Source organism: Ixodes scapularis, unplaced genomic scaffold, assembly GCF_016920785.2.
Source record: "Ixodes scapularis isolate PalLabHiFi unplaced genomic scaffold, ASM1692078v2 PGA_scaffold0__279_contigs__length_252992795, whole genome shotgun sequence".
NCBI classification, from domain to species: Eukaryota; Metazoa; Arthropoda; class Arachnida; order Ixodida; family Ixodidae; genus Ixodes; species Ixodes scapularis.
In genome coordinates this window covers 204397544-204416007 of record NW_024609835.1, presented here as the reverse complement: position 1 = coordinate 204416007, position 18464 = coordinate 204397544, and positions in this window count along the sequence as shown.

Genomic DNA, 18464 nt, shown 5'->3' with positions numbered 1-18464 from the left:
TCGTTGTCCTGCTCGTCATTCACGACTGGCTGCTCCTCGCTTCTTGGGTTTGCTTTGTCCCCTCGTGCCGTCGCCTCTACGTCGCAAGCTCTATAGACGCGGCAGCCGACGGTGGCTCCGCCGGACGCGGCGATAGGTTTGTCGCCACTCGGTTGCCGTCCAGAGGCTTCACCGTAGACGATGCATCGGTGGAAACCGCCCCCTTCGTTACGCCCTCTGCTTCCACCTCGTCCATATGAAGTTCGGCGTTTGCCTCGTTTCTTCAAGACTCCATGGCTGTAGCGATGGTCTTGACACAGTAATCGGCATCATGACAAAATGGTGGCAGGCACCACACTTCGGCACGTGGCAATCACGGTGGATGTGACCAATGCATTGGGAGCGCAGGCAGAGCAGAGCACCCGGTGCAACGACGAAGGCCGTCCCTCCGGCGACACGTAACTGGTGCGGCAGGTCCTCCAGAGTGAGCCCAGGCTTCAGCCGAATAGCGGCAGCGCGCGTCATTGACCCGCATCCCAGGAAACCCTGCACTCGCCACTTGTGGGCTGTGACCTCTGTCACCTTACCATAAGGTGCAAACACCTCCCTAACCTCGCCGTCCGGGACATGGTGGAGCAGCCAATGCAGCTTAACACGTACCACTCGGTCGCCCGGATCGATGACGATGCCGCGCCGTTCTTTGGCGACGATGTCGCACGCTACCATGATCTTCCGTTTACCCTCGGATAATTTAAGGGTCACGGCCCAGACCTGATCCATCTAGTACGGCCACAAAGCGACACCCTCTGGGAGCAGCGCCAGACGATCCAGGCGTCACGGAAATCTTCTACGCGGTATACAGGGGGCCTCTCACATCGACGTGCAGAAAAACGGTGCTGAGCACCACAGGTCCAGTAGGAAGAGTGCAGAACAATCCGTAATCAGTGGATTCATCATCCTTCCTGATACCGCGGCCCGGCCGGGCCGCTGAAGGCGGTCCAACGGAGCTCCTCATTTCACGTCCGTTTACGACTTCTAAGCAAAGCTTACCTTTTTTAAGGGTTCTTCCCATGTGCATTTAATAACGCAAGGTTCGCCTCTCTTCCAAGATTTTCTATACAAACTGAGTAGAATGTCAATCGCGCTTGAAACCACCTTCCGCTCTTTTTGAGGCTCTCTTTTTGTGTCGGGACGATGTCAACCCCCCTCAAGAACCCCCCTATAAGGCGCTTTGATAACTGTGCCGACCTTTTCTTTATAATGCGAGAAAGCGAATTTTTTAATGAAAATGTTTACAAGTTACCGGTGTCTGAAGACAAACGGCGCAAGTGGACGATGTCCCTGAACTTTGGGAATGTTAGCAACTCGCGCTAGATGCCTATTTCATGCCTAGTCAATATAAAAGAAAATAATAAAAGTACACGTAGGATCTACATATCCAATTGGTTCACAAGATCAGCATCACTGAACGCATGTAAGGGAATGTAGGTACAAATTATTACTATGAGTCGAAGATTTTAGAGATTTCTGGAGGCATGATATGAGGTTTTTATTCAATACACTGATATGAACATGATTGTGGCCAAACTAACTTATAACATTAGTAACATCAGACCAAAACTGCTTCAGTTGCTGTACCGAACTTCCAGTGGTTAGAAACAAAAAGAGTTACTTCAGCGTATTGGTACACAATGTCATTCTGAATTGAGCGGGGAGTGTCTTTACAGTTTTAAAGTATATGGTAAATAGCAAAGGTGACAAAACAGGCCCTTCCTGGAATCTCGATGTTTCGGCTGAAAACAAAATACAGGACACACCTGTTGGAGCCCGTATGCTAAGAAATCCTTTAATAACGCAAAGAGCTGCCCGCACAAAGTAGCGCGAAATAAATTAAGTATCATGCGCGCATTAGTAGGGCGTTATGGTCAGTTATGCATGCTTACGAGAAGGGCGCTGGGCGGTTTTAGCTGCCTAGCACATATGTGATTACTGGGTTTATCAGAATGATCAAGACTAGTTTAATTTTATTCAGTAGTATAGTGCGCGAGTAGTTTGCTTCAATGAAAAGGAAACCATGCGTTCTGCGAATACTTTATTGAGAAATACATTGTAATGAAGCGAAAATTCAATGTCCTCGACATCGACAACCTTTACGTAGTTAGAACGGCAGGAAACGCGAATCCTCGGGGGTATTTTCGTTGAATCGGGAGGGATGGCTGCCGCAATCTATCGTCATGTAAATTCGTCGAATAAGCGGAGAAAGCCATATCTGATCACTTGGCGAATTCGGTATCTGGTTGCGTCAGCGGCAGGCCTCTCACTCGCTGCAGCACGAAATCGCGACACTGGCGACAGCGCAATGCACCTATGATCTCTTGTACGAGGAGTTTCTAAACCGCTCGGGGAAGATTTGGTGCTGAAAGCACGCAGTCCAGTGCAAATGAGCGGGGTAGAATGTACTCTCCTGGTAAAGTACTGCGGCTCTGCGTTTTTGAGGGCGCGTTAACGCCTTGTGTCCTTGGTTAGCGAGGCGCTCCTTGTGGTAAATGAAGTAACTGCGAGAGGAGGAGGCTTATCACACCCGATGATTTTTCTATTGGCTGCTGTGCTTAGTCTTGACGTTAAACGGCCGCTGCTCTATCCGTTGGAGCGTTGTGACCTGCCCCGTGGCGTTGGATCACGTGAAGAGCTACGCTTCGTCCTTCAGGAGCCAGCAGCGAGTGAAGAAGGTCGCCTTTCACTCAGGCTACATGAGACATATTTTACCTAGTTGTTTGGTGCTTTCTTTCACCATCTCTTGTGGCGCCGAGCAAAGGAGTCGAGCTGCAGATCGCATGGTCCGGGGTTCTAGTATCGACTGCACTCAACGGCTTGCTAAACATTTCGTACTACAATTAAAGGTGCGTAATTACGAGGACCGGCGATTCGTTTTAACTAAGGATGTTTTCTCTTTAAATGATTATGCATTGCCCACTCTGGCACTGCAGGCGTTATGTCGCCTTTCTTGGGTGTAACGCTTTGTCGTGACATTTCAGTGTGTCACTTTTCGCATAAAATGTAGCCTATCAGCACACTGTCCGTTAAAACACCGTATGACTAGCCGAGTTTACATGAATGCGACTTCAGTGCATCGACTCCAGTCGTCCTTCAAAAGAAACCGACGCGACAACGTTTACATGAATGCGCACCAAGCCCTACGCGAAGGTGGCGCCAAGCCGTGTCAAAGCTCAAAATTAAAGCTGCGTTTCCAAAACCGCCCCGCCCCGCCCCCGCCCCCACGATGCACCACATTTTCTGGTGCATCGTTTGTAGAGGCCTTTCGACGCTTTCGGCATACGTAAAGATCGTGCCCGCTGTCTTCGATATTGGAGTTACGAGACGGAAGAAACATCCAAACCCAAACGTTTTGGGCTCCGGGTCGGGCCGCTGGGCCACTCTGGACCAGAGGCGACGTACGTGCGCACGGCCTGGCGAGCGAGATCGTTTCGAACCGCTCTGAGGACGTCACCGCGCTGCACCTCGTCAAACCTTGCCAACCGCGACAGGACCCCAAGGCCGAAAGGCTCTGGTGCAGCCAGGAACAGCACCGAGGTAGGAGCTGCTTGCTCTGCGCTGCCATGCAGTGCTCGGAGCTCTTGGCGTCGTACGTGCATGTGCCTGTTGGCAATCCCTCGGACGTGCAAGTCGTACATCGCAAGGCTTGGACGGAGGCCGCCCTCTCCGAGCACCTGAGTGGTATTCCGCTCATTTAGTTTGGAAATAAAAGCTCGCTTGTCTTCTTGGAAAAACTGCGGGCGACCACACGGAACCACTTTCCGCGGCCGCCGACAAGGTTAGCCACCGCCATGTTCTCAGCTGTTCGCTCGTTCCCGCAACGAGCGCCTTCCGATAATCCTCCTCGTTCCCAAATGCGATGCGACCTCCATTTACATGGGTTCAATGAATGCGCATTCGCCGTCTCGATCCACCTCTGTCTAGCAACTTGAATGCGATGCGCTTCTCTAGCGCATTATGCCGTTGACATGACCGCATTGAATGCGACTAAGTCGCATTCATGTAAGCAAGACTACTTATAGTGTATATAGACACATTAACCCCGTCGAGACAATGCAGGAAACAAAGCGACTATTTTTGTAATAAATATGAAGGCATTAATTCCTGAAACAATGATTGCCCTATACTTCCTAATAGAAATTTTTGTTGGTGTGTTCATATAATTTTAGAATTTTAGTTTTATTTAGGGAAACAGTGGATTGCTTTTTGGATATCCCTTAGCAAAAAGTCGTTCAAAATCAGTATACTGAAAGTATACTAATAGTGAACTTGGGGTATGTACTGAAATCGTACTAGTTTCACACTTTTATGAAACAAAATTGTATAGTTTTAGTACACCCCAAGTACATGTGTAGTATACCATAAGTGCACCTCGATTGTACTTTTAGTATACTATAAGTGCACGTATAGGACACTACATGTATGCTTTTAGTGTACTAAATGTACACTACCTGTACATATATGTGGAGTGTCCCAGATAACTCGCACCAAACTTAAAAAAAAACACAAAAAAACGGAGCGTTCTACGGGAGTGAAACCAACTGTACGCTGTTAGAAAGCCTCTTTCGAAAGTGCACGAAATTGTTTTAGTGCGCCTATTTATGTAAATAAGAATAACAAGCTAACGTTTGAAATCTTCGTTTAAAATCCGAGGTCTGAAATGTCGAGTTGTAGAGCGCATTAAGAAACACCCAAATAAACCATTTTCAACAAGGTGCACTTTGCATGCTGCTTTTTCCTAGCCTTCAAAAATGCGCCCGCGAAATACAAAAAATTACCGCGTGACAACTCGCTTCCCCAATCACGGCGTGCAAGCGCGCCGCGAATGTGGGTTGTTTGAAGGCCGGAAAAAAGCACGAAAACGTATTATGTTTTAAACACCTTAATTGGGTGTTTCTCAATGCGCCCTGCAACTTTACAACTGACATCTTGGCCCTTAAAAGAATATTTGAAAGGTTAGCTCATTAATCTTAGTTATTTACATAACCAGGCGCATTAAAAAAGCTGTGCACTTTCTCAAGACGCTTGCTAACGACAGTTTATTCCTGCAGAGCCCTCCGGTTTTTTTGTCTTTTTTTTTGTTTTTTTAAGTGTGGTGCAAGTTATCTGGGACGCCGTGTATGTTGGGCGTTCTGAATGGAAAGAACGGTCTCAAATTGGCCAGAAAAATCGGCGCCTGCATTTAAAAACCTGACTTTTCAAAGGTGCTTCTTTCAACGGCTGTATTCCAACCTGTGAAATTTCATGTCATATAGCTCCATTCTCGTGAAATGTTAAGAAACGCCGTTGACAACTCAATTGATGATGATAATGCAGAGGCGCCACCATCGGGAGATGCACTCTTAAAAATGAGTCAGGAAATTAACGAGGAAATCTTTCGCAGCTCTATTCCTCGTGAGAATGACGTACCGCCGTCTTCTGAAACTGTGTGAGAAAAGTCATAAAGAAGAGGTGCATTGCAGTTTTCAACTGAAAGTATGTATGTGTAGCATACAAGCACTATGATCAGTGTTCTTCGCATAATTGATAAGACAGAAATTGAAATCCTACTTATCACTTTATTCAAGTTTCCGAGCCTGCCTCACTGTAGACTCTCCTTTGTGATGATGGTATGCCATTACATCCTGCGTAAAAGGAGAAGAAAAAATTACCCTACGCCACTCTATGATATACAATCACATAATTCGCTCAAAGGACCAGTATATGAGGAAGGCAAGATAGTAACAACTTCATCCTAACAAAAGAATGAGGAAAATCGGACAATATCGTTTCTGAAAGCCTGATATATCAGACATTGGTGGTGTGCCTTCTTTGCATGCCGAGGGCTATGCAACAGGTAATAGTGTTCATTGCAGGGCACAACATTTATTACCTAAAATCTTAAGCAACATAAAGAAAAAAAAAAGGAATATTCAAGGTTGCAGCTTCTACATTTTAAGCACATGGATTGATGAAGGCCACAACGAAAACATCTGAGAATGGCCAATTTCAGGGCTGTGTCTGCTAATAATAAAATTGTATTTTAGACGTTTTGTATAATACGATATTCGATATTGGTTTCAAGATTAATTGTACCACTGTAAACGACCTAATTTTCGCGAAGGCTTAGTTTTTGCGAGTTTATCGAAATTGCTCGAAATTGGTCATGCAAAAAAGTAACCCCATGGATACAAATGCATTGAACATTACTCCTGATTGCAGAATTTTGTACCTGGAAAATATTCTCAACACTAACACTTCATAAAATGAATGAAATATTGAGCTCGCGCAAACAAAGTCGTTTATGCCATTCAAACCTTTCAAAGCGCTCGCATAGTCACCATTGCGATAGATGTGCTTTGTTCAGTGTGCTTCTCCGCATGTGCCAGTTCGCTGCAGAAATTAGTTCTGGATGAAATCCCAAGAATAGGGGGACATACACACTTTTTGATAAAATAGAATCTAAAAATGTTCACGTCGAATGGCTTCCCAGGAGACTTCTCGGGTCCGGATGCACTGTTACTCCGCAACAAAGCAGGCTCTCTTAAAATGACAAAAAAAAAAAAAAAAACAGCGCCCTGAACGCTGTTCGAACCAGCACTCGGGAAAGTTGAAAAGCCTGTCAAGCGCTGGCTATCGGGACAGGCCGCTTACTTACGGTGGCTTCAAACCTGTCTGTTCGATGCATCATCCAGCCACCCATAATAGAGATCAGTGGGCGGACGTCACTTTTACTCTTGTGATGCAGGTCCTTGCAGGTTCCCATAGGTTGCAACCTGCTAGCCCAACTGAGTCAGGCCTGCAGCCCTGCGGGGAATGTCAATTACACTTTTTTAGATGTAGACACCCACATTTTGCGTGTACCTGAAAGAAGCTCTAACATAGAGCAAACAAAATAATTGGCCTTTTTTTAATGCCATCTTTTCTTTTGCTGAAAACACACATACAAGTCATACGCTATTACACATTCAGTGATGCGGCTTAATTTATGATAAGCACATTTTTTATATAGCTTTGAGCTTTTAGAGAAAAGATTCAATATAATGGGTCGGACATAAATGGTTGCTATGAACTATCCTATATATTTACACATTACCTGATATCATAAAAGCACTAGAGCAGGGTAGGGGTGTACTGCATCAATTATAAATTTCTAACCAATTAAAAGTTGGCATTTATTTAATTTATTAGTATTGGCTATTATTCTTTGACAAAGAATAACTGGGCGAGTTGGTACGTTGGTAGTCTTTCAACCCCATCGAATATTCAGGCCCTTTTAACATTTTTTCATGCCTTTGCTTTTTCTAACTGCTCTGCCTTTTGTAGCGGCTTTCGCCGCCACTAAAAAAACGTGACATCCAAACTCACTTTATTCGCAACACACAACGCAAACTCGGAAAGCGTGCCGCTTCGGTATACGCAAAGAGATCGTCCGTCTCTACGGCACAGGCATCAGCACGGGCAAGAAATCATGCTGCTCGCTCTTGTAACGTTTTTCTCACTCCCGCTTTATGAAACAAATCGTTGGCGAGAGACTGTTCGGATTACACGTCAGAACTAGCATGACCTGTAATTGCTTGAACTGCCGTCAGATTGTACTTGAACGCTCCGCAAAAGCGTCGTCGGGCGACCGTCGTATAGGGACGGCGCCCAGGACAGGCCCTCGGCTGGCCCTCGGTTCCGCCGCACGCGAATCTTTCTCACTCTGCGGAGAGTCATAAATTTTGAGAATACGCTCTTCTCAAATAACGAAATAAAACCGGGTAGAGCATAGTGAGAGTCAAGCATAGCTTAGCAAGCACACGGTACAAGACAAAGTTTGAAACAGCGGCGCACTTCGCAGAAACAAAAGAAACTTCCTCACCTTCGCTTGCACCAGTCGGCCATGACAGTCTGCCACTTGCGACGCTGCGTCTCACAGCTTTCAGTAATCGCTTGCTATTATTGAACACGGTATTCGTACGTAAGCTATCTAAAATATCCGCTAAAACGGCTAAAACGTAAAAAGGAAGCGATGCTCGAACCCTCCGGAACTCCAACGGCGGCCGAACGGAGGCCTGCGGAGGCTGATTGCAATAGCGATGGTCTTGCGCAGTTTTCAAAAGTCTCTTATTTTTGTCTTTTTTTTTTGAAGACAAAACTAAGCAAATCAATATATTAGTAATAATAATGTCACTTTATTATATCCGTAAAAAAATAACAAAACGTTTAGTCTATCTTAGGTTTTATCTAAACTTTCGGTTTTCTTTTTCAGTGTAAAACCGAAACTATCTCAAGCAATTTCTCCCTTGTCGCCAAGGCTTTTTCGTCAGCAGCGTTAAACACTTGGTGCGATTGCCCTCGATCGCCAAGCTTCCGAATAGTGCTAACAGTGTTTTTACAGTAAACTTTTATTTTTCAATAATGGTAACAGATACAGCTCAGGGAAAATAAAAGCTATATTTGTAATAAAAGTAGACTTTTCAATTGCTAATGACTAGCTAAAATAATTATTGACAAGTTAGATAACGCTACTTTCCGTGGCGTACAATGTAGCTAATTTTTCTATTTGTGCTTTTCTTAGGCGTAAGTCCATGTTGCATATGCGACGTAAGTATGCTATGACAGTGCCGGTCGTTTCCCCGGGGAACTTTTGGACCACGTGGTCTGCAGTGAAATGAGAAATGAAGCATCCCTTTGTCACATTATGTCAGCTATACCCGGTGATATTTTTAATCAACTGGTTTCACGAAAATGGGGGCTCACTGTCATGCTGATGCACTCTTCATGTGTGTCGTGCGACTCGGCGGACATTAGATGGGTGAATAACCGTGGCAACATTTTTTTAAAATTAAAATCCGTTAATTTACTTTTTTATTATTGCTGTTTTAGAGGCAGTCGTTATTATAGCCTAACACAATCAAAACTATTCACGAAACAACAAGGGGCTTTCAGATATTTATTTATCAAATTTCGCACTTTTTTCCCTCGATTCAAGAACCACGCGCGGCAGGGGCGGGCAAAGTGGAGAGTGACTTAGCGGTTTTGACATGGCATATCGGCGATGGCATGTTTGTTGGTGTTAGCGAGAACTTCTCATATTGGAGTTCTATGCATTATTTAATTTTTCCAGTGAAGTTACAACCCTCATAAAGTGCTGTCGTAGTCAGCATGAACGAAGTTGCACACTTTCGACAGCGTGCCTTTGGTGGATGCTCCAGCATCATACTTCCAACGGTTCGACTGAAGGGAATACATAAGAATAGCATCCTGCGCTCTGTCCAGCGCGCTGTTTTTAATCAGGCGACAAAAGGCAGAGTTTTAGCTATGAATAACCCAAAACTCGTCACCTTTTCGCAAATTGTTTCATTTGGGCTAAAGTTTATTCATAGCGCCTTTAAAACTGAAAATTCAACATGGTCAATTACACTGTCAATTAAAAAAGCTAATTAGACAACGCACTGTGACGTTTATTTACTCATCTAATGTCTGCCGAGCCCCACAAATATTCTGTGAAGACGGCATCGGCCTATATATCGCGTTTTTAGTGTGTTGATGTTAAAAATTGCACTATATATATATATATATACCGGGTGTTCATTTTTAATTTGAACACATTTATTTTAAAAAATCCGTAAAAGATGCACTGATACGGTTTGTGCAGGTGAGTTATACGGCCAGGGGGACATATTATCGGGGCTAATCGTAATGATTAGTTGGCTAATTAATTAAAATTCGTTAATTAACTTTTAATTAATGAAAATAGACACATGATTCCAATTAGAAACTTGCACAGCGTCACCGAAAACCACTAAATCAGTCATTTTCAGAAAGACTTTAAGCGCTTGAGGAGAGTAGTAGCGCACTAAAGTTACCACTCGTGGAGCAGGTACAAGGCTGGGGCTAGATAAGAGACGGAAAAATCGCGTGGCCGCCTTACCGCAACCGCTAGCTTTGTACCTGCTCCACGAGTGGTAACTTTAGTGCACTACTACGCTTCTCACTCGCTCAAAGTCTTTCTGAAAATGACTGATTTAGTGCTTTTCGTTGAGGCTGAGCAACTTTCTAATTGGAACCATATGTCTATTTTCATTAATTAAAAAGTTAATTATCTGATTTTAGCTAATTAGCCGACTGATCGTTACGATGAGCGCCCTATAATATGTCCCCCTGGCCGTATAACTCACCTGCACAAACCGTATCAGTGCATCTTTTACGGATTTTTTAAAATAAATCTGTTCGAATTAAAAATGAACACCCGGGATATATACCCGTTATTATAATTTGAGTACACCGACTGCAAGCACTGAAAGTAGACCTTTAGTATACTTAAGTGCACTTTCTGTATACTGATTTTGAACTACTTTTTACCGCGGGCACTACGATTCTCCTACATGTACTAGTTTTGTACGGACGAATATACTTTCAGTCCACCGCCATTTTTACTGGAAGTATACTTTAAGTACACTTAAAGTATACAATCAGTACAAAGACCGCACTGAAAGTATGCTTTTAGTATACTTCAGTACATTTCGAGTGTACTGATTTTGAACGACTTTTCGCTAAGGGTATGCTATTCAAGCAAGAGTTCAAGCGCGGGAAGCAAAGCGATTGGTCCATAACTTACTATTTGAGTTTTTCTTCAACCATCGTAAGGGGGTATTCTGATCGTTTCTTAGGTGCTACAGAACCATCGTTGTCATAAAAAAGCCCATTAACTCTAAAAGCAAACAAACGCAGTTCCTGACCGCAAAGTTGGGCTGAGGATCACTTACATCAATTTTAGAAATACTCGGCATTTCTATAAAATGAACAACATTACGTAAATATTAAATCAAGTTCAGTGATCAGAATCAGATGTTAGGAAAGTTCGTCAAATTCTACAATAGGGCATTTAAAATTTTGCTGTAAAATCGCTCTTTATCAAAGACCTCTCTTGTCTGACGTTCGAGGGACTGAGCCCACTGCTGATCACGTTATGTCAGCCATTTTTTTTTTTTGTTTTCGCAATCTACATAGAAAACATCAAGGAAAGAAAATCTTCTTTTTCCGTTCCACCTTTTCGCCCCATTTCTCCGCACTCTCCCTTCAATGCCGCCTCGTGACACAACTATTTGAAGGCAGTAGAATACATACAGACTTATATACGTGCGTAAGCTCTAAGTCATCTTGTTATGCCGCGGTACTCTTAACTGGCACACTTACAAAAGGTGGCACGTTTTCGTGATGACAATTAAAAACAGACCCGACTCAACTTCCTCGCGTTAGAAGCCGCTCCCATTTGCCGACGGTGCAGTAAAGTAATTTAAAAAGTCGGGGTCCTTTGTAGCACATGCCGCGAAACATTAAGCAGGCACCAGCTGTAAATATAACAAAAATAAATTAAATGAACGTTGAACTTAACGTGATATTTTATTTACCTCTCAAGCTCGAGCGTAAACTAAAGTGCTTTCGAAAGGCTCTAGCGAAAAGCTAGAAACAGCTACCGAATGAAAACTCTCGTGGGAACTGTACTCTTTAATGAGAACATTTAAGTGTAAGACAAAATGGCCAATTTTCTCTGGAAATGGCGTCATTCCTTTTGCCGGACATTCTTTAATGCGAGCGGATTTTTTGCTGGCTATTTTAGTTACTAAATTTGCGCGATTGCGTTATTCAAAGCGGTTCAACATTAAATATTAGCGGGAGTTGCAGCTAACAAAATGCATGCATGAACAAGAAAAGCAATCTTGTTTTGCTTTTTGTTTACAAGACAAGAAAAAAAAACACTTGTTCAAAAAACAAACAAAGTTTGGAACATTTGCCGGAGATATTATTTCTGAAGCATGAGGCGTGAGGGCAATGAACGTGTACTCTTTATATTAAAATTTTAACAACGTGTTGAATAAGAGAATGTAGACAGAGGTAAACGATCACATTATCTAGAGTGCGACTCAATGATGTCAGCAGTTTATTTATTATCAAACCTGCAGAAAATCGGCTTTGCTTGGTTCGATAGTAGGCGACCTGATGAAGGCGTTTGCCTTTTTTTCTAAGGTCATTTTGTTCGCGCATTAAATTATAATATAACCAGCGGAAGCTTAGGAACGGCACGGGTCGCGAACTGCGGTTATTTCATCGTTACTTGGCAAATTAGAAGACCGTTTAATTACCTATTAAGAGCAGCTAGGAAGAAACAACAATAGGAGAAACTCAATTATCATCAAAAATAATTATTGAGAAACAGTGAAATTGAAAAAAAAACAGGAACATTTTTAAATGTCTTATTAAGGCACATAAGTGAATTTTTAACATGATAAAGAAAACGTTTGCCCGATATCTACACCGTGAGACGCCAGTTAGTCGGAGGTAGTCCACTTTAGGCCTCCGCCAAGAGCGCAGACAGCTACGCTGCATTTCTCGACCCTTATTGGTCAGAGGGATGATTGACGTGTGGAATGTTCGTTGTAAAATTGTATCTCCGTGCCGCTGCGAGTCTCTTATTCAGCTTTTTTCTTGTGTTTAAGAAACAAACTATATAGGTGAAATCATTCTTGTTAAAAAAAATAACAAGGTCGTTTTTTACGTTTTAGTTTCACACGATAACAATCATGGGTGCCGGCATTTTCTGGCAAGCGGTTTCAGGCACCGCGTAGCTCGTTCAGCTTGTCTGTTTTTATCAGTGAGAGTCGTTTTGCGTTCATTGAGCTGTTAAGAGTCAGAGATCCTGAACCGATGTAGCTTGCCGCAAACAACTGTCGCAAGTACGCGCCTTCCTAAGCGCTGTGCGGGTGCTTGTTTTCGTAGCGGGACAGGCGTCAGCCTTGCGTTCCACGCCGACAATTTTGCTTGATCTGGTTTGATTTGTTTGTTTGCACGTTTGGACGATGGATTAATGTGTCGGTTCCCATAAAAGTCGCCCCACTGCTTTGGAAATTGTGCAACAGCTGTGATGGCGACCTTGGTTTCAGCACTGAGGCCTAAAGTACACAGGTAAGAATTGGCGAGCCATTTGTTTGGAAAAATTGCGTGTAGGCATCGCATCACGTTTGTCCAGGTATGGTTCCTTCCTTTGGCATCGGAAGGTCTGTAGCTTTTAAGTTTTGAACAGTGCTCGTGGCTTGCTTGGGCGACCTTTTTTAGGTCGCTATTTACTTTTTGTTATGACGCTCACACACCTTAATCGCAGACGCGGTGCAAAAAAAAAAAAAAGTAAGAACAGAAAAACTGAAAGTACTAAATTATTATTTTTTTTTTAGTTATTTCTGTTGCTTTTTACCCCATATTGGCAGATGCTAACAGGCGCTTGAATTTCGATTGTGGCTCGTGCATGCTGGACGATATGTTAACACGCAAGCATGATTGACATTAACGTGTCATCGACACTCGTTACGCAAATTGCACGCAGTAGGGACATTTCATCGCGCGTGTATAAATGGGGCGCGTGTTTGCCTACCCTTCCCACCCGTTCACGGCGCTTTGCGGTTACTTTTTATAAAAAAAACTTAACCCACCCGAACTGAACATGCCGCTTTGCGGCGGCGTTCCCGGTTAAAACAGCAGACGACGCCGTAGCTGCAGCGCGTCTGCCCTCACGACTAGCAGACGGTGTCAGATGAAAGACTATAGACGCACCGGACGCCGTGAAACGGAAACATTACCCTTTCAAAAAAGTCATAAATGGGCCAGATATATTTAATATAGTCCAGATATGCTTCATATACGGCCTAATATATATATATATATATATATATATATATATATATATATATATATATATATACTCGTGTATACATATATATTGGGTATTTCATTTACTGTTACACATTTCTTAAAAAGAAACAAAAAAAAAAAAACGTGGAAGCTACACTAATGCGGTTTGTGCAGATGGGTTGTACGGCCAGGCGGACATTATGTGGGTGGCTAATCATTGCGATAAGTCGCCTAATAAATTAAAATTCGTTAAATGACTTCGTAATTACTGAAAATAAACGTATGGTTTTCATTAGAAACATGTAGAGCATCATCGAAAACTACTAAATCAACTATTTTTGGAAGGATATAACGCCGGGGAATCATTTTACGGCGTTCTGTAAAAGGGTTCCATTTGGACGTGTTTCTAGATTTCGGTTTCTTATCGGAGCACATCACCGTGCCTGCGGTCCTGCTTCCCAGTGGCCGAGACGCGCAGCACACGTGCGCCCTACTTCCCTCCATTGTACAAGGGAGGCGAGGAGGTGGTTTCGCGCCGCGAGCAGCAGGGAGCAGGACCGCGGGCGCAAAATGAAGTGCCCGTGTTGTATATTCAATAGCGTGGCTCTTGATTCTCGCAGATGATGATGATACCGTGTCTCTAAAGCTCATAAACAAAGAATACTACATGTACACGGGACGAGACAAACAGTGGTAGGATTTCTGGAGCACAAACGAGCACGTACTACGTGACACCAAGCGTCGTACCGCATTCCACGTGGCGGCGTGTGCTTCTAGAACACCACCGATTGGATACATTTCGTTTCTTGTGCATTAATAAGACTGACAGGAAACGCCAGAAAGTCAAGGTGGAGTGGTGTAGAGAAAAAAAAAAGAAAGGTGGAGTGGTGTAGAAGTTAGCACACCCGACTGGACATTGGGAGGCCCAGAGTTCAAATCCTGGCTCCGCCGTTATTTTGGCTTTCGGCGGGTTCCTGAAAACTTTGATTCTTTGATTGATTGGAATAAATACGGTTCATTCATCTGCATATGTTCATTTATATCCTCATCGGAGACCACGTACGAGGGTGTGAAGTGCCCATGTTGTACGTATATATATATGAATATATATTCATATAAGAAAATGCTTACGGCAATTGATTGCCTTATAAGGAAACAAATAGGGGCATATTTGGCAAGGGGACGCCACATATGGTTATAGATATATTCATATATGGTTTCCAACTATTGTCATATAGGACTATACGTAACCTCTTATATATCGTGCACTCTTAGAAAAAAGGGTATGGATAGTCCTCCCTTAGGGGAGGAACGGTCTTGTAACCTATGTTCCTTTAGAAAGAGAGAAACTTTCGTCTCCGAAGAACGGGAGCAACGTTCCTCCGTCGCCTGCATCTCATTATGGCGGCCCTGAATCGAGCAAATCGAGGTCAATAAGGCTTAACGAGGACGCTACGTCTCTTGTACGGGACGAGAAGAGCAGTAAATAAAAGCGTAACAGGAGCTTTCCACGAACTGTGTTTATTTCCGAAGCCAGATTCCCCCCACAGGTACAGAAACTTGCGTTTTGAAAGCTGTTACTCGGTCTTCTCGTCGACAGCACTGCGACGTTGAACGGAGACAACCGACACCCAGTTACTTCGCGCACTTTGCGTCTTACCTTTGGTGTTCCTCGAGTCACAATTCTTTCGGCAACCGCACATCACGGAGAAATGGCAAACCGATCCGCGAAACCAAAAGCCGCTCTTGAAAGAAAAAACTCGAAGCCGCTGTTTATCGTGTAGCGAGAAAGAAGGTTAAATCGCTAGCCACCAGATGGCACGGTCAAGCAGAGTAATTGCAAGTTGCTAGGCTAGGTGGCGCTAGGTACCACCCAATTCATGTTCTACAAAAAATAATTTCATTTTTTCAGGCCTCTATTGCGCATGGGGATCCTCTATTATACACACATTACGTATAGTACAAGCATCAGGTGAACATACATTGAGCACATACACATACACGGCGCATACAAATATCTATACAACTGAACACCACACTAACCCGAACACTACACCCGTGCTCTGCGTTTCCGTCTTTTATACTGGTCGTTTTGAACGTACGGAATTTTTCGGTGACTGAATAAGCAATAAAAATTATTACCTGCGTGTTGATTTTTTCCAGCAATGTCATATCTCTGAGAGTATTTTGAATAGCTCAGGGGATGAATTTCTTATTAAAAAGCAAACGCTCGATCACGCCGTAATTATTCGAAAGCAATAAATCAAGCCGCTCCAATGCGGTTCGAAGCGTTGAGCTTGTTTCCCCGCACGGCGCGTCGTAGCCTGTATTACTATTGTAGTGTTTGTTTTTCTAGTTGAGCTGTTCGCGCAAAGCTGCAATTGCCGTCTTGAATTAATCTCTGTAGAGCGGTTATTCACTCAGCTGGAAGTGATACTTCACGGGCAGAGAAATTGCTTTTCGATCAACTTGAATGCAGTCAAAGCCGCGACTTGCGGCAGGTGTTATCTGTACGGAGCTACGCCGTGGCGAGCTCGAAAACTTCTAGCGCTCATCCCAGCGCGCCACTTGGAGGGCAGTTTCTCGAGGAACCGTAGTATATTTAAACAGCAAAATAAAGGGTAGCTTTTTTATTTTATTTTACCTACTATCGTTATTTAATGCTAAAATTCCACACAGTAGATGTACGTACTTTCCGTCACGATTTCGTACTGGTGTCCTTTCCCCAGAGCGCAATCGCTCTCGGGAACGAGACAACCGACAGTCACATTGGCCACTGTGCGATAGGAGCTTACTGTTCAGACCAGCGTTCCAACATGACTACCCGGATGTCGATCGATTGCACCTAATTTCTCAAAAGGTATTAAACGTTTTAATTTAAAGCGGAATGTCAACCTGCGACACCCCGCCCCCTCCGATCACGGCCCGACAAGCGGCATCAATGCCCGACGGTTTACGATCTCATCTTGTTGTCACACCACTGATACGCGAACACACGGTCACATCGGCGATAATTCCAGTCTTCTGTTCACAACCCACAACACTGCCATTACGATGTTGCTGCTATGTTGCTGACACGCACAAATACAGAACCACGTTGAACACCGGTTGCGCTTGGCATCGGAAAGCAGAACCGAACTCAGCACGGAAGGCACCCAGGCAGCCGGCAGAAAAACCTGCCTGTTTTGTACGCAGTTCCTGCGATTGCCATAACGTCGAAAACGTCGACACAGTCAGTGGCGGATCCAAGGGGGGGGCGGTGGGGGCGATGGCCCCCCCCCCCCCCAAACGCCTCGCCAGGCAACCCCCCCCCCCCCCCCCCCCCGGGGTTCTTCGGCAGCTCGAAGAAAAAACGTAAGCAATCGACGCGAGGGACAAAAGATTAAAACAGCGGTGGGTGGACGCGCCTGCTGGGCGCTTCCAAAGTGGGGTTTATCTCCGTCAAGGTCACGGTACGTCTTCCCGACAGGGACGGCGCCAGGAGTTTCGAGGTGGAGAGACAGTGGGGAGGGGGCGCACCAAATATCAGGGTCCTCGACTGCAGACACACTTCCAAACAAAGCCAGCACGTCGAGCACGGGGGGAAAATACCTTCAACATATCTAGTCCCCTTTCTCTTTCTCTGTCTCTTCTCTCTCTTTGGAGGTTGTCTGCGAAAAATTTGTGCCCTGAAAGCTCCCAAACGCAGACGCCAAGCTGCCTTCCTCAAGGGTACGATCCTATACACAGCGGATTATCCTTCCTCTCTAGCGGCCGCCTTTTTATCACTTTTCGTGTGATGGTTTCCTCGTGGTTCTGGACTTGTCTTTTGGCATGTCTTTTTTGGCTTGCGTTGAGATGTTGTCGCCCACGGGCTCATCAAAGGTATCTTATTGGCATGGTGTGCTCATTGCCAAGGGAAGTGCGGAGAGGACGTACCAGGAGGAGACGTTCCAGGGGGGGGGGGGGGGCGGGGGGGGGGGGGGGGGGTGCAGCTTGTACAACCAGGGTGACATTGCTTTTCTTCTCAACTGAGAAAGGAAACAAATGCTCTGGGTACAGTGTAGTTTGTGTCTGAGCTTCTCCTGAAGACGCTCCGAACTTCCCCCCGACCTTAGTTTAAAGGGACCATGAAGTGACCTTTTTACTTTTTCCAGATAACTTTTACATTAAACCGTCAATGTTCACTGAATGCCGAACAGGCATCCGTTTTCGTCTCGGTTTATTAACTTCTACACAAAAAATTATTGAAATATCGACTTTTTCATTCTCTCCAACTGACCGCAAAAGAAGCCGTGACGTAGACCGTTTCCGGAACCGGAAGTTCTCTCGGCAGTAGGAGAATGGGAGGGTTAGCGGCAACGAGTTGGGGTGCGCCGGTAGGTTTTACTGCGCTGATGTCACCGACGTATTTCCTGAATCGGCGCCTCTCATCGCCGCATCGCAGCTGAGCGAAATTCAATGAGATATGTTGCGCTACAGCGACACCATGGGACTAGTCCCATACGCCGGTATGCCTGTTGGGAAGTGCAGCGAGTCTTCCGGTGAAGACTCCAGAAGTCAACCACCCCGTCATTGTTGGCAGAAGGGCCGGCCCGTGTCAGTCGTTTGCAAAGCGACGTAGATGGCGTTCTTCGCGGCCTCGGAGATGCAGGAGCGAGCCGACGTTAAAAAAGATACGTTTGAACTACGAGTGTCAACAAGAGCCACGTAAATACCTGTTTACACTCGGAGCGGACGCGCGCGCTTGATGGAAGTCTTGTATTCGCGCTGTTTGTGAGCGCTTCGGGACCGTTCTTTTA